Here is a 12,772-nt window from a genome sequence, read left to right as displayed (position 1 = left end):
TGAAGAGAAAGAAAGAGGCTGGAGGAATAAATCTCCCAGACTTCAGACAATACTGTAGAGCTACAGTCATCAAGACAGCATGGTATTAGTACAAAAACAGACATATAGACCAATGGAACACAATAGGGAGCCCAAAAATGAACCCACAAACTTTTGGTCAACTAATCTTCGACAAAGGAGGCAAGAATATACAATGGAATAAAGACAGTCTCTTCAGCAAAAGGTGTTGGGAAAACTGGACAGCAGCATGTAAAACAATGAAGCTAGAACACTCCCTTACACCATACACAAAAATCAACTCAAATTGGATCAAAGACTTAAACATAAGACAAGATACAATAAACCTCCTAGGAGAAAATATAGGCAAAACTTAACCTGACATACATCTCAAAAATGTTCTCCTAGAACAGTTTACTCAAGCAATAGAAATAAAAGCAACAATAAACAAATGGGACCTAGTGAAACTTACAAGCTTCTGCAGAGCAAAGGAAAACATAAGTAAAACAAAAAGACAACCTACGGAATGGGAGAAAATTTTTGCAAGTGAAACTGACAAAGGCTTGATCTCCAGAATATATAAGCAGCTCAGCTTATATGACTTAATAAGAAACAACCAAACAATCCTATCCAAAAATGGGCAGAAGGCCTAAACAAGCAATTCTCCAAGAAATACAAATGATCAATAGGCACATGAAAAATGCTCATTATCACTAATTTTCAGAGAAATGCAAATTAAAACTACAATGAGGTATCACCTCACACCAGTCAGAATGACCATCATTCAAAAATACACGAATGACAAATGCTGGAGAGGCTGTGGAGAAAGGGGAACCCTCCTTCACTGCTGGTGGAAATGCAATTTGGTGCAGGCACTGTGGAAAACAGTATGGAGATTCCTCAAAAGCTAGGAATAAACTTACCATATGACCCAGAAATCCCGCTCCTTGTCATATATACAGAAGGAACCCTACTTCAAAAAGACACCTGCACCCCAATGTTCATAGCAGCACTATTTACAATAGTCAAGACATGGTAACAGCTTAAATGTCCATCAACAGATGACTGGATAAAGGAGAAGTGGTATATTTATACAGTGGAATACTACTCAGCCATAAAAACAGACAACATAATGCCATTTGTAGGAACTTGGATGCACTTGGAGAACATCATTCTAAGTGAAGCAAGCCAGAAAGAGAAAGAACAATACCATATGAGATCGCTCATATATGAAATCTAAAAAAAAAAAAAACAATTAACAAAAACAAACAAAGGAATCATAAATACAAAACAAAATAGTCTCATAGACATAGAATACAAACTTGTAATTGCCAAGTGGGTGGAGGGTGGGAAGGGATAGACTGGATTTCAAAATTGTAGAATAGATAAACAAGATTATACTGTATAGCACAGGGAAATATAGACAAGGTCTTATGGTAGCTTACAGAGAAAAAAATTCTCAATTAATATATATATGTTCATGTATGACTGAAAAATTGTGCTCTGCAGTGGAATTTGACACAACATTTTAAAATGATTATAAATCAATAAAAATGTATAAAAATGCTTTTTCTGCATCTATTGAGACAACCATGCGATTTTTTTCCTTTCCCATATTGATGTGGTCTATCTCGTTTCTTTACTTGCATATGTTGAATTATGCCTGTGTCCCTGGCATGAACCCAACTTGATCATGGTGTATGATCTTTTTTATGAGTTTTTGAATTCTGTTTGATAATTTTCTGTTGAAGATTTTTGCATCTATGTTCATCAAGATAATTGGCTTAGTTTTCTTTTCTGGTAGTGTCTTTGTCTGGCTTTGATATCAGGGTGATGATTGCTTCATATAAAGAACTTGAGAAGGATTTGTCTTTCTATGTTTGATAGAATTCCCCAGGGAAGCCATTTTGTCCTGAACTCTTGTTTTCAGGGAGGTTTTTTGTGCTGATTCTATTTCACGTGTAGTAATGGGTCTTTTCAAGTGATATATTTATTTTTGATTCAGTTTTACTGGACTGTATGTTTCTAGAAACTTGTCCATTTCTTTTAATTTGTCCAATTTGTTACCATATAGTTGTTTACAGTATTCTCTTATTTTTTTTTTATTTCTGTGGTGTTTATTGTAATTTCTCCATTTTTATTTCTTATGTTGTTTATTTGTGTCCTCTCCCTTTCCTTCTTTGTGAGTCTGGGCAGAGGTTTGTAAATTTTGTTTACTCTTTCAAAAAACAAGCTTTTTGTATGCTTCATTTTTTCTAGTTTTTTAAAACTGTGTTTTATTTATTTCCTCCCTGACATTTATTATTTCTTTCTTTCTGCTAACTTTAGGTCTTTTTGTTCTTCTTTTTCTAATTCTTTTAGTTGGTAGGTTAGGTGGTTTATTTGAGATTGTTCATGTTTTTTGAGGAAGGCTTGTATTACTATAAACTTCCCTTTTAGGACTGCTTTTTCTGCATCCCATAGATTTTCTGTGGTTGTGTTTTATTGCCATTTGTCTCAAGATATTTTAACTTATTCTTTGATTTCATCATTGAGCCATTGTTTTGTTTTTTACTAACATGTTATTTAGTCTCTATGATATCATTTTTTTCTCCTTTGTTTTTCTGTGGTTGAATTTTCTAGTTTGATGGCATTATGGGCAGAGAAGATGCTTGAAATAATTTCTATCCTCTAAAATTTGTTAGGGCTTATTTTTTGCCCAAGTATGTGGTGTATCCCACAGAATGTTCCAAGATCACTTGAAAAGAATGTGTATTCTGGTTTTGGGGAATGTAATGTCCTAAAAACATCAACCAAGTCCATATGTTATATTGTGTCATTTAGTATATCCATTGCCTTATTGATTTACTCTTTGGAAGATCTTTCCAATGTTGTTTCTGAGGGGTTAAAATCATCTACGATGATTGTATTCCCATTGATTTTGCCCTTTATATCTGTTAGTATTTGTTTGATATATTTAGGTGCTCTTATATTGGATGCATATATGTTAACAGTGTAATATTCTCATCTTGTATTGTTCATTTGATCATTATATAGTGTCCTTCTTTATCTTTCTTTATGGTCATTGTTATAATGTCTGTTTTGTCTGATGTGAGTATTGCCATACCCACTTTCTTGCCATTTTGATTTGCATGAAATAACCTTTTCAATCCTCTCGTTTTCAATTTATGTGTGTCATTCACTCTAAAGTGAGCCTCTTGTAGGAGACATACTGTAGTTTTTTGTTTTATTATTCAATCTGCCACACTATGTCTTTTAATTGCATTTTAAGTCCATTGACAATTATAGTAATTATTGATAGACATGTGTTTACTGCCATTTTGAATTTGGTTTTCCAGTTGATTTGGAATTTCTTGTTTGTTCTGTTTTTTTTTTTCTTTGTTTTTCTTTTTATACTTTGATAATTTTCTTTTGTTTTACTTTATCTTTTTTTTAAATTGAATTATAGTCATTTTGCAATGGTGTATCAAATTTCAGTGTAGAGCACAAATTTTCAGTTATACATGAACTTAAATATATTTATTGTCACACTTTATTTTTCACTATGAGCTACAACAATATCTTGTATATATTTCCCTGATATACTGTATAGTCTTGTTTATCTCTTCAATATATGCCTGTCAGTAATTACAAATTTTAAAATCCCAGTGTGTCCCTTCCCACTACCACCCCCAAACCCTTGGCAACCACAAGTTTATATTCTATGTCTGTGAGTCTCTTTCTATTTTGTATTTATGTTCTTTTTTTTTAAATCCAGATATTAGTGATCTCATATGTTATTTTTCTTTCACTTTCTGGCTTACTTCACTTAGAATGACATTCTTCAGGAACATGCATGTTGCTGCAAATGGCATTATGTTGTCAGTTTTTATGGCTGAATAGTATTCCATTGTATAAATATACTACATCTTCCTTATCCAGTCATCTGTTGATGGACATTTAGACTGTTTCCATGTATTGGCTATGGTAAATAGTGCTGCTATGAACATTGGGGTGCAGCTATCATTTTATAGTAGGGTTCCTTCTGGATATATGCCCACGAGTGGGATTCCTGGGTCATATGATAAGGCTATTCCTAGCTTTTGGAGAATCTCCATACTGTTTTCCACAGTGGCTGCACCAAACTGCATTCCCACCAGCAGTGAAGGAGGGTTCCCCTTTCTCCACAGCCTCTCCAGCATTTGTCATTTGTGGACTTTTGAATGATGGCCATTCTGACTAGTGTGAGGTGATAACTCATTGTAGTTTTGATTTGTAATTCTCTGATAATTAGTGGTATAGAGCATTTTTTCATGTGCCTATTGATCATTTGTATGTCTTCTTTGGAGAATTGCTTGTTTAGGCCTTCTGCCCATTTTTGGATTGGATTGTTTGTTTCTTACTTAATAAGTTGTATGAGCTACTTATATATTCTGGTGATCAAGCCTTTGTTGACATCATTTGCAAAAATATTCTCCCATTCTGTAGGTTGTCATTTTGTTTCACTTATGGTTTCCTTTGCTCTGCAGAAACTTGTAAGTTTCATTAGGACCCATTTGTTTATTGTTGCTTTTGTTTCTATTGCTTGAGTAGACTGTTCTAGGAGAACATTTTTGAGATGTATGTCAGATAATGTTCTGTCTATATTTTCCTCTGGGAGGTTTATTGTATCTTGTCTTATGTTTAAGTTTTTGATCCATTTTGAGTTGATTTTTGTGTATGGCATAAAGGAGTGTTTTAGCTTCATTGCTTTACATGCTGCTGTCCAGTATTCCCAACACCATTTGCTGAAGAGACTGTCTTTATTCCATTGAATATTCTTGCCTTATTTGTCAAAGATTAGTTTAACAAAAGTTTGTGGTTTCAATTTTTGGGCTCTCTATTCTGTTCCATTGGTCTCTATGTCTGTTTTTGTACCAATACCATTCTGTCTTGATTACTGTAGCTATATAGTATTATTTGAAGTCTGGGCGAGTTATTCTTCCAGCCTGTTTCTTTTTCTTCAGTAATGCTTTAGTAATTCTATGTCTTTTGTGGTTCCATATAAATTGTATTATGATTTCTTCTAGTTCTGTGAAATATGACCTGGGTAATTTGATAGTGATTGCATTAAATCTGTAGATTGTCTTGGATAATGTGTCCATTTTAACAATATTGATTCTTCCAATCCAAGAGCATGGGATATCTTTCCAATTTTTAAAGTCTTCTTTAATTTCCTTCATCAATGGTTTATAGCTTTCTGTGTAAAATTCTTTCACTACCTTGGTTATATTTATTCGTAGGAGTTACATTACTTTTGGTGCTTTTTGAAAGGAGTTTATTTTTATCTTTATTTTCTGTTGACTCATCATTAGTGTAAAGAAATGTAGCTAATTTTTGTACGTTAATCTTGTAACCTGCTACCTTGCTGAAGTCTTCAATAAGCTCTAGTAGATTTTGTGTGGACATTTTAGGGTTTTATATATATATAGTAATGTGTCATTGACATATAGTGACACTTTTACCTCTTATTTTCCAATTTAGGTCCCTTTTATTTCTCTCTCTTGCCTGATTGCTGTGGCTAGGACTTCCAAGACTATGTTAAATAGGCGGGGTGATAGTTGGCATCCTTGTCTTGTCCCAAATTTTAGTGGGAAGCTTTTGAGTTTTTGACCATTGAGTACTATGCTGGCTGTAAGTTTGTCACATATAACTTTAATTATGTTGAGATATGTTCCTTTCATACCCACGTTGGTGAGAGTTTTTGTCATAAATGGGTGTTTAATTTTATCAAATGCTTTTTCTGCATCTATTGTGATGATTTCCTTTTGTCCTTTTTCTTGTTTACTTGATGTATTACATTGATTGATATTTATATGTTGAAACAGCCTTGTGTCCCTGGGATGAACCCCACTTGATCATGATGTATAATCTTTTTTATGTGCTGTTGGATTCTATTTGCTAATATGTTGATAAGGATTTTGGCATCCATGTTCATCAGTGATAGTGGTCTGTAATTCCCTTTGATGGTGGTATCTTTGCCTGGTTTTGGTATCAGGGTTATTGTGGCTTCATAGAATGAATTGGGGAGTATTCCCTCGTTTTCAATCTTCTGGAAGAGTTTGAGAAGGACTGGAATGTTTTTTTCTTTGAATTTTTGGTAGAATTCCCCAATGAAGCCGTCTTGTCCTCGACTTTTATTTATGGGGAAGTATTTTGATCGCTAATTCGATTTCATTTCTAGTAATCGGATTTTTCAAGTTGTCAGTTTCTGCTGGATTCAGTCTTCGTGTATGTATGTTTCCAAAAATTTGTCCATCTCTTCTAGGTTATCCATTTTGTTTCCATATATTTTTTCATAATATTCTCATATGATAGTATTTTTTTCCTATGTTATTTGTTGTAATTTCTCCATTTTCCTTTCTGATTTTGCTTATTTGTGCTCTCTCTCTTTTCTTCTTTGTGAGATTCACCAGGGGTTTGTCATTTATATTTACTTTTCCAAAAATCTAGCTTTTGATTTCATTGATTTTTCTATTTTTTTTTATAATCTCTATTTTACTTATTTCCTCCCTGATCTTTATTATTTCTTTCCTTTAGCTGCCTTTTGGGTTTTTTTGCTCTTCTTTTTCTAATTCCTTTAGCTGGTGTGTTAGATTATTTATTTGAGATTGTTCTTGTTTTTTGAGGAAGGCCTGTATTGCTATAAACTTCCCTCTTAGCACTGCCTTTGCTGTGTCCCATAAACTTTGTGTGGTTGTGTTTTCATTTTCATTTCTCTCAAAGTATATTTCAATTTCAACATTGATATCACCTTTGACCCATTGTTTTCTTAATAGCATGCTGTTTAATCTCCATGCTTTCCTTTTTTACTCCTTTGTTTCTTTGTAGTTGATTTCTAGTTTCATGGCATTGTGGTCAGTAAAGAAGCTTGAGATAATTTCTAACTTCTTAAAATTGTTGAGGCTTCTTTTCTGCCCAAGTACATGATCAATCCTAGAAAATGTTCCATGTGCACTTGAAAAGAAAGTATATGGTATCTTTAGGGGGTGTAATGCTCTGAAAATATCCACCAAATCTAATTTTTCTATTGTATCATTTAATTTCTCTGTTGCCTTCTTTATTTTCTGTCTGGAAGATCTGTCTAGTGATGTTAATGTGGTGTTAAAGTCTCCAACAATTATTGTATTCCCATCAATATCCCCCTTTATCTCTGTTAGTAATTGTTTTATGTACTTAGGTGCTCCTGTATTGGGTGCATATATATTAACATGTATAATCCCTCATGTTTTATTACTCCTTTAGTCATAAAATGTCCTGCTTTATCTTTTTTTATGGCCTTTGTTTTAAAGTCTATTTTGTCTGAAATCAGTACTGCTACACCTGCTGTTTGGGTTTTCCATTTGCATGGAATATACTTTTCCATCCTTTCACTCTCAATCTATATGTGTCCTTCTACCTAAATTGGGTCTCTTATATGCAGCATATGGAAGGTTTTTGCTGTATTGTAGATTCTACCACTTTCTGTCTTGTGATTGGAAAATTTATTCCATTAAAAGTTACAGTAACTAATGATAGATATGTGTTTATTGCCATTTTGTACTTATTTTTGCAGTCCAGTTTGGTATTTCCTCTTTGTTCCTTTCTTCTTCCTTTATTGGTTTGGTCATTTTCCTTTGTATTATCATGGATTGTATTTAGTTTTTGTGACTCACTTCTAAGTTTTTGTCTTGTGGTTACCCTTTTTTGTAAGTCTATTAACACATTACTATAGTTGTTTGTATTAAACAGATAGTAATATAATCTCAAACCCATCCTACCAAGAACAACAATTTGAAAAGGAAAGAATAAACATACTATATATTTTCTTGCTTCCCTCTCTGACTCTTAATGATTTAGATGTCTTCTTATACAATTTCATGTTTATTCTATTCATAATTCATGGTAGTTTTCACCTTTCCAGTTTTGAGTTTCTATTTCTGTAGCATCCTGATTTTTGTATTTAGAGTAGATCTTTCAATATTTATTTTAGCATGTGTTTAGTTTTGCTAAACTCTTCTAGTTCTTGCTTGTCTGTGAAATTCTTTATCTCTCCTTTTGTTCTAAAGGATAGCCTTGCTGGATAGTGTATCCTAGGCTGCATCTTTTTTTTTCATTCAGGACTTTGAATATATCTTGCCACTCCCTTGTGGCCTGTAGTGTTTGTGTAGAGAAATCAGCTGAGAGCCTTACGGTGATTCTTTTGTATCTCACTCTTTATTTATCTCTTGCTGCCTTTAGGATCATTTCTTTATCCTTGACTCTGGCTATATTGAATATATGTCTTGGTGTGAGTCTGTTTGGGTTTTTCCTGCTTGAGACTCTCTGAACTTCCTGTATTTGATATCTGATTCCTTCTTTAAGTTTGGGAAGTTTTCAGTCATGATTTCTTCACATACTTTTTCAATCCCCTTTGATCTTTCTTCCTCTTCTTGAACCCATATTATGCAAAGATTGGCATTCTTTGTATTATCCCATAGGTCTTTTATGTTGTTTTCATTAGTTTTTATTTGTTTTTCTCTTACCTGTTCTGATTGGGTGCTTTCTGTTGTCCTGTCTTCTAGGTCACTTATCTGTTCCTCTGCAGTATATAGTCTGCTTTTACAGACTTTAGATCAGCTCTCATCTCCAAAAATGGGTTTACCAATTCTACTTGGATCTTCTTTATAGCTTCTGTTTAGTTTTTGACGTATTTTTATCTCAGAACACTATCTCTTTATGTCATTCATTACTTCGATCACTCCTTTTTTGAAATCTTAATCTAGTAAGTTATCAATTTCTATTTCATTGACTGTTCTTTCAGGGGATTTCTCTTGCTCTTTCATTTGGGAGTGGTTCCTCAGCTTCTTCATGTTGCTCTTATCTCTCTGGCACTGTTGGTTATGGAGTATCAGTTATCTATTATGGTCCTTAAGAAGTTTATTTATTTATCTATCTAACACCTATGCAGGAATAAAACTTTAAAAAAAGAGAGAGAAAGAGAATTTTAAAAGAAGGGAGAAAAGGAAGGTTTGAAAACAGTGTAAAATCAATACTAGGAGAACAATTTGAATCAGACTAGCATCAAGTTGAGATGTCTTTTAAAAACTTTAAAAACAGGAAAAAAAGGGCAAAAAACAATACTTGAAACCTGTGTAAAATCAATAACAGGACTTCAGAAACAAGATTAATGAAAATGAAATGAGGTGGATTTTTAAAAATAATAATAAGAATAATATTTTAAAAGAAAATTTAAAAAGGATGAAAACTGGAATCGTATACAACTGTTTAAAAAGTAAAAATTAAAAAGGTAATCGAAAATAGAACAGATATAAAAAGATAAAATAAAAACAGAATTTTAAAAGTAATGAGAATAAAGTTTTGAAAACAGTGTATAATCAATAATAGAACAGCAATTTGAAGCAGAATAGCAATAGAGTTGAGACATCTTTTAAAAACCATTAAAAAAAAAGTAGAAAAGAGCAAAAAACAAAGTGGAAACGTGTGTATAATCAATAACAGAAGATCAAAATCAAGAGAAATAAAAATGAAATGAGGTGGATTTTTTCAAAGTAATAATAATCAAAATATTTTAAAAGACAAATTTAAAAGGGATTCAACCTGGAAGCATATACAATTGTTTAAAAAGTAAACATTAAATAGGTAATAGAAAATGGAACAGATATAAAAAGATTTTTTTAAAAAATGGGGTGTGTTTTTCTGGAGACTGTGCACTCTTAATGATTTTATGAAGAAATCTTTCTATCTTTGCTACATTTCATGAATTCAGCTTGCTGCTTCCAGAGGCCCTCCATTGGTGCCCTAGTCTGTGCTGCTCCAAGTGCCTAATAGGCAAGCAGATCACGCCCCCTCCCAACACTGAGGTCAGGTGTTGCTTAATGGTGGGCAGGCGGGTCACTACCTTTCCCGATGTCGAAGTCAGAAACTGTGCTCGGGCAAGGTAGGTGGGTGGATCATGCCCCCTCCCAGCAACACGGTCATGTGCTGCATTCCTCCCAGGAAGGCAGGTTTCCACCCACCCTCTCCCTGCACTGTCACTCCCCTGGTCTGTGCACCTGCCCGCTTCACCCTGGGTCCATGCTCCGTGGGAAGACAGTGGAACAGTCTCACCCCTGCTCCATGACAGAACTCAGCTCTTTGTTTGTCTTGGCAATGCGAGTTCTGTGAGGTACCAGGGCATAAAGTACCTATCTGCCTTGGGCTGTAAACAACTCTCCTCTGGCCTTTGAGGCCGCGAAACCCTTAGGTACAGATTCTGGTTTTGACCCCTCCTCTGCCTGAGTGCTAAGAGCTGGAGGATTTGGTGGCTGTGCCTGAGCCCACTTTTCTTCACTGGGAAACCTTCCGTGGGTTTTCAGAGATGGGGTATGGTACCCTTCCTCCCAGGGCACATCAGCCGTGTTGTTTTATGGAGGGCCCAGGTTGTTTTGCCCTGTGTACCCACTCATCTGTGGCACGCAGCACCCTGCAGTGCCCCAGGGCTGCCTCAGTGCAGTTGCCCCAGTCCTCCGCCTGTCTCTGGCAGCTTGTCCTGTCCCCCAGCTGCTGGCTTCCATCTCAGGCTGGGTGTCACTGGGACCCTCTGTACCCATTTAACTTAGTTCTGTCTTTCAAAGGGTGCTCCATACAGATTTGAGCCTTGGAGGATCCCCCTCAGTCCTGCTGGCCTCTCCATTGGAGAGAGGGAGATTCAACAAATGAGCTGTATTCCCCCTTTGCTGCTCCCTCCCCGTGGGACAGGTCCCACACTGTTTTCTTTTTTCTTCTTTCTTTTTTCCTTTACTCCTACCAGATTCTTGGCGTCTTTGTCTTTTGAAGAGTGTGATGTTCTATTGTTGTTCAGCAGGTGCTCTGGTTGGCTGGGTGGGTCTGTGGATGTGGGTTTGGGTGTACTTGTGGGAGAGGGTGAGCTACCAGCATCCTTCTACTCCACCATCTTGGACCCCGTGGAATTTTCTCTTCTATTAACATGGTTTCTTTTTGGGTTTTGTGACTGTATTGTACGCTTTTGGTTAATGATTACATAGTTTTTCAAGTATATTAACCCATTACTATATATGTTTGCTTTAGACTAGGAGTCATGTAGGCTCAAACACATCCTAAAAAGAACAAAATAAATAAATAAATAAATTTTTAAAAAGATAAGAGAGAAAAGTCTATATTTCCTTGCTCCCCTCTCCCACCTTTTATGATTTTGATATCATTTTTTAACATCACATATTTATTCTCTTGCAACTCATTTTAGTTTTGACATTTCCAGTTATGATTTTCTCATCTCTATATATTCCTCTTATTTCCTGTTTAGAGTAGACTTTTCAATATTTTCTTTTTTAACATTTTTTATTGAGTTGTAGTAAGTTTACATTGTTGTGTCAATTTCCAGTGTAGAGCACAATTTTCAGTATACATGAACATACATAAATCCATTGTTGCAGACTTTTTCACTGTGAGCTACCATGAGATATTCTGTATATTTCCCTCTGTAATACAATATAACCTTGTTTATCTATTCTACATATTCCTGTCAGTATCTACAAATTTTGAAATCCTATTCTGTCCATCCCCACCCTCCTCTCCCTTGGTTACCAGAAGTTTTGTATTCTATGTCTATGAGTCTGTTTCTGTTTTGTATTTATGTTTTGTCTTTTATTTTTCTTAGATTCCACATATGAGCAATCTCATATGGTATTTTTCTTTCTCTTTCTGGCTTACTTCACTTAGAATGACATTCTCCAGGAGCATCCATATTGCTGTAAATGGGATTATGTTGTTGGTTTTTATGGCTGAATAGTATTCCATTGTATAAATAAATCACCTCTTCTTTATCCAGTCATCTGTTGATGGACATTTAAGCAGTTTCCATGTCTTGGCTACTGTATATAGTACTGCTGTGAACATTGGGGTGAAGGTTTCTTTTTGAAATAGGGTTCCTTCTGGATATATGACCAGGAGTGGGATTCCTGGCTCCTATGGTAATTCTAGTCCTAGTATTTTGAGGAATCTCCATACTGTTTTCCACAGTGGCTGCACCAAACTGCATTCCCACCACAGTGTAGGAGGGTTCCCTGTTCTCCACAGCCTCTCCAGCATCTGTCATTTGTGAATTTTTGAATGATGGCCTTTCTGACTGGTGTGAAGTGATAACTCATCATAGTTTTGATTTGCATTTCTCTGATAATTAGTGATATTGAGCATTTTTTCATGTGCCTATTGATCATTTCTATTTCTTCCTTGGAGGATTGCTTGTTTAAGTCTTCTGTCCATTTTTGGATTGGGTTGTTTGATTTTTTCTCATTAAGTCGTATGCGCTGCTTATCTATTCTGGAGATCAAGCCTTTGTCGGTTTCACTTGCAAAACTTTTGTCCCACTCTGTAGGTTGTCATTTTGTTTTACTTCTGGTTTCCTTTGCTGTGCAGAAGCTTGTAAGTTTCACTAGGTCCCATTTGTTTATTGTTGCTTTTATTTCTATTGCTTCAGTAGACTGTTCTAGGAGAACATTTTTGAGATGTATGTCAGATAATGTTCTGTCTATATTTTCCTCTGGGAGGTTTACTATATCTTGTCTTATGTTTAAGTCTTTGATCCATTTTGAGTTGATTTTTGTGTATGATGTAAAGGAGTGTTCTAGCTTCATTGCTTTACATGCTGCTGTCCAGTTTTCCCAACACCTTTTGCTGAAGAGACTGTCTTTATTCCATTGTATATTCTTGCCTCCTTTGTCAAAGATGAGTTGACCAAAAGTTTGTGGGATCATTTCTGGGCTCTCTATTCTGTTCC

The 12,772-nt window shown here is 35.1% G+C and overlaps 1 long non-coding RNA gene across 1 annotated transcript; it reads right to left on the bottom strand.

Moving 5' to 3' along the window:
- Window positions 1–3,507: 3,507 nt before the first annotated feature.
- On the bottom strand, window positions 3,508–11,555 carry LOC116662119. The gene is made up of 3 exons (XR_004318102.1): window positions 11,432–11,555; window positions 7,671–7,672; window positions 3,508–3,527 (listed from the first exon to the last, which is right to left on the bottom strand). It is a non-coding gene; the product is annotated as an uncharacterized LOC116662119 (long non-coding RNA).
- Between the last annotated feature and the right edge of the window lie 1,217 nt (window positions 11,556–12,772).

Source organism: Camelus ferus, chromosome X, assembly GCF_009834535.1.
Source record: "Camelus ferus isolate YT-003-E chromosome X, BCGSAC_Cfer_1.0, whole genome shotgun sequence".
NCBI lineage: Eukaryota > Metazoa > Chordata > Mammalia > Artiodactyla > Camelidae > Camelus > Camelus ferus.
Note: the sequence above shows the minus strand (reverse complement) of the source record. Positions and strands in the feature narration are given on the sequence as shown.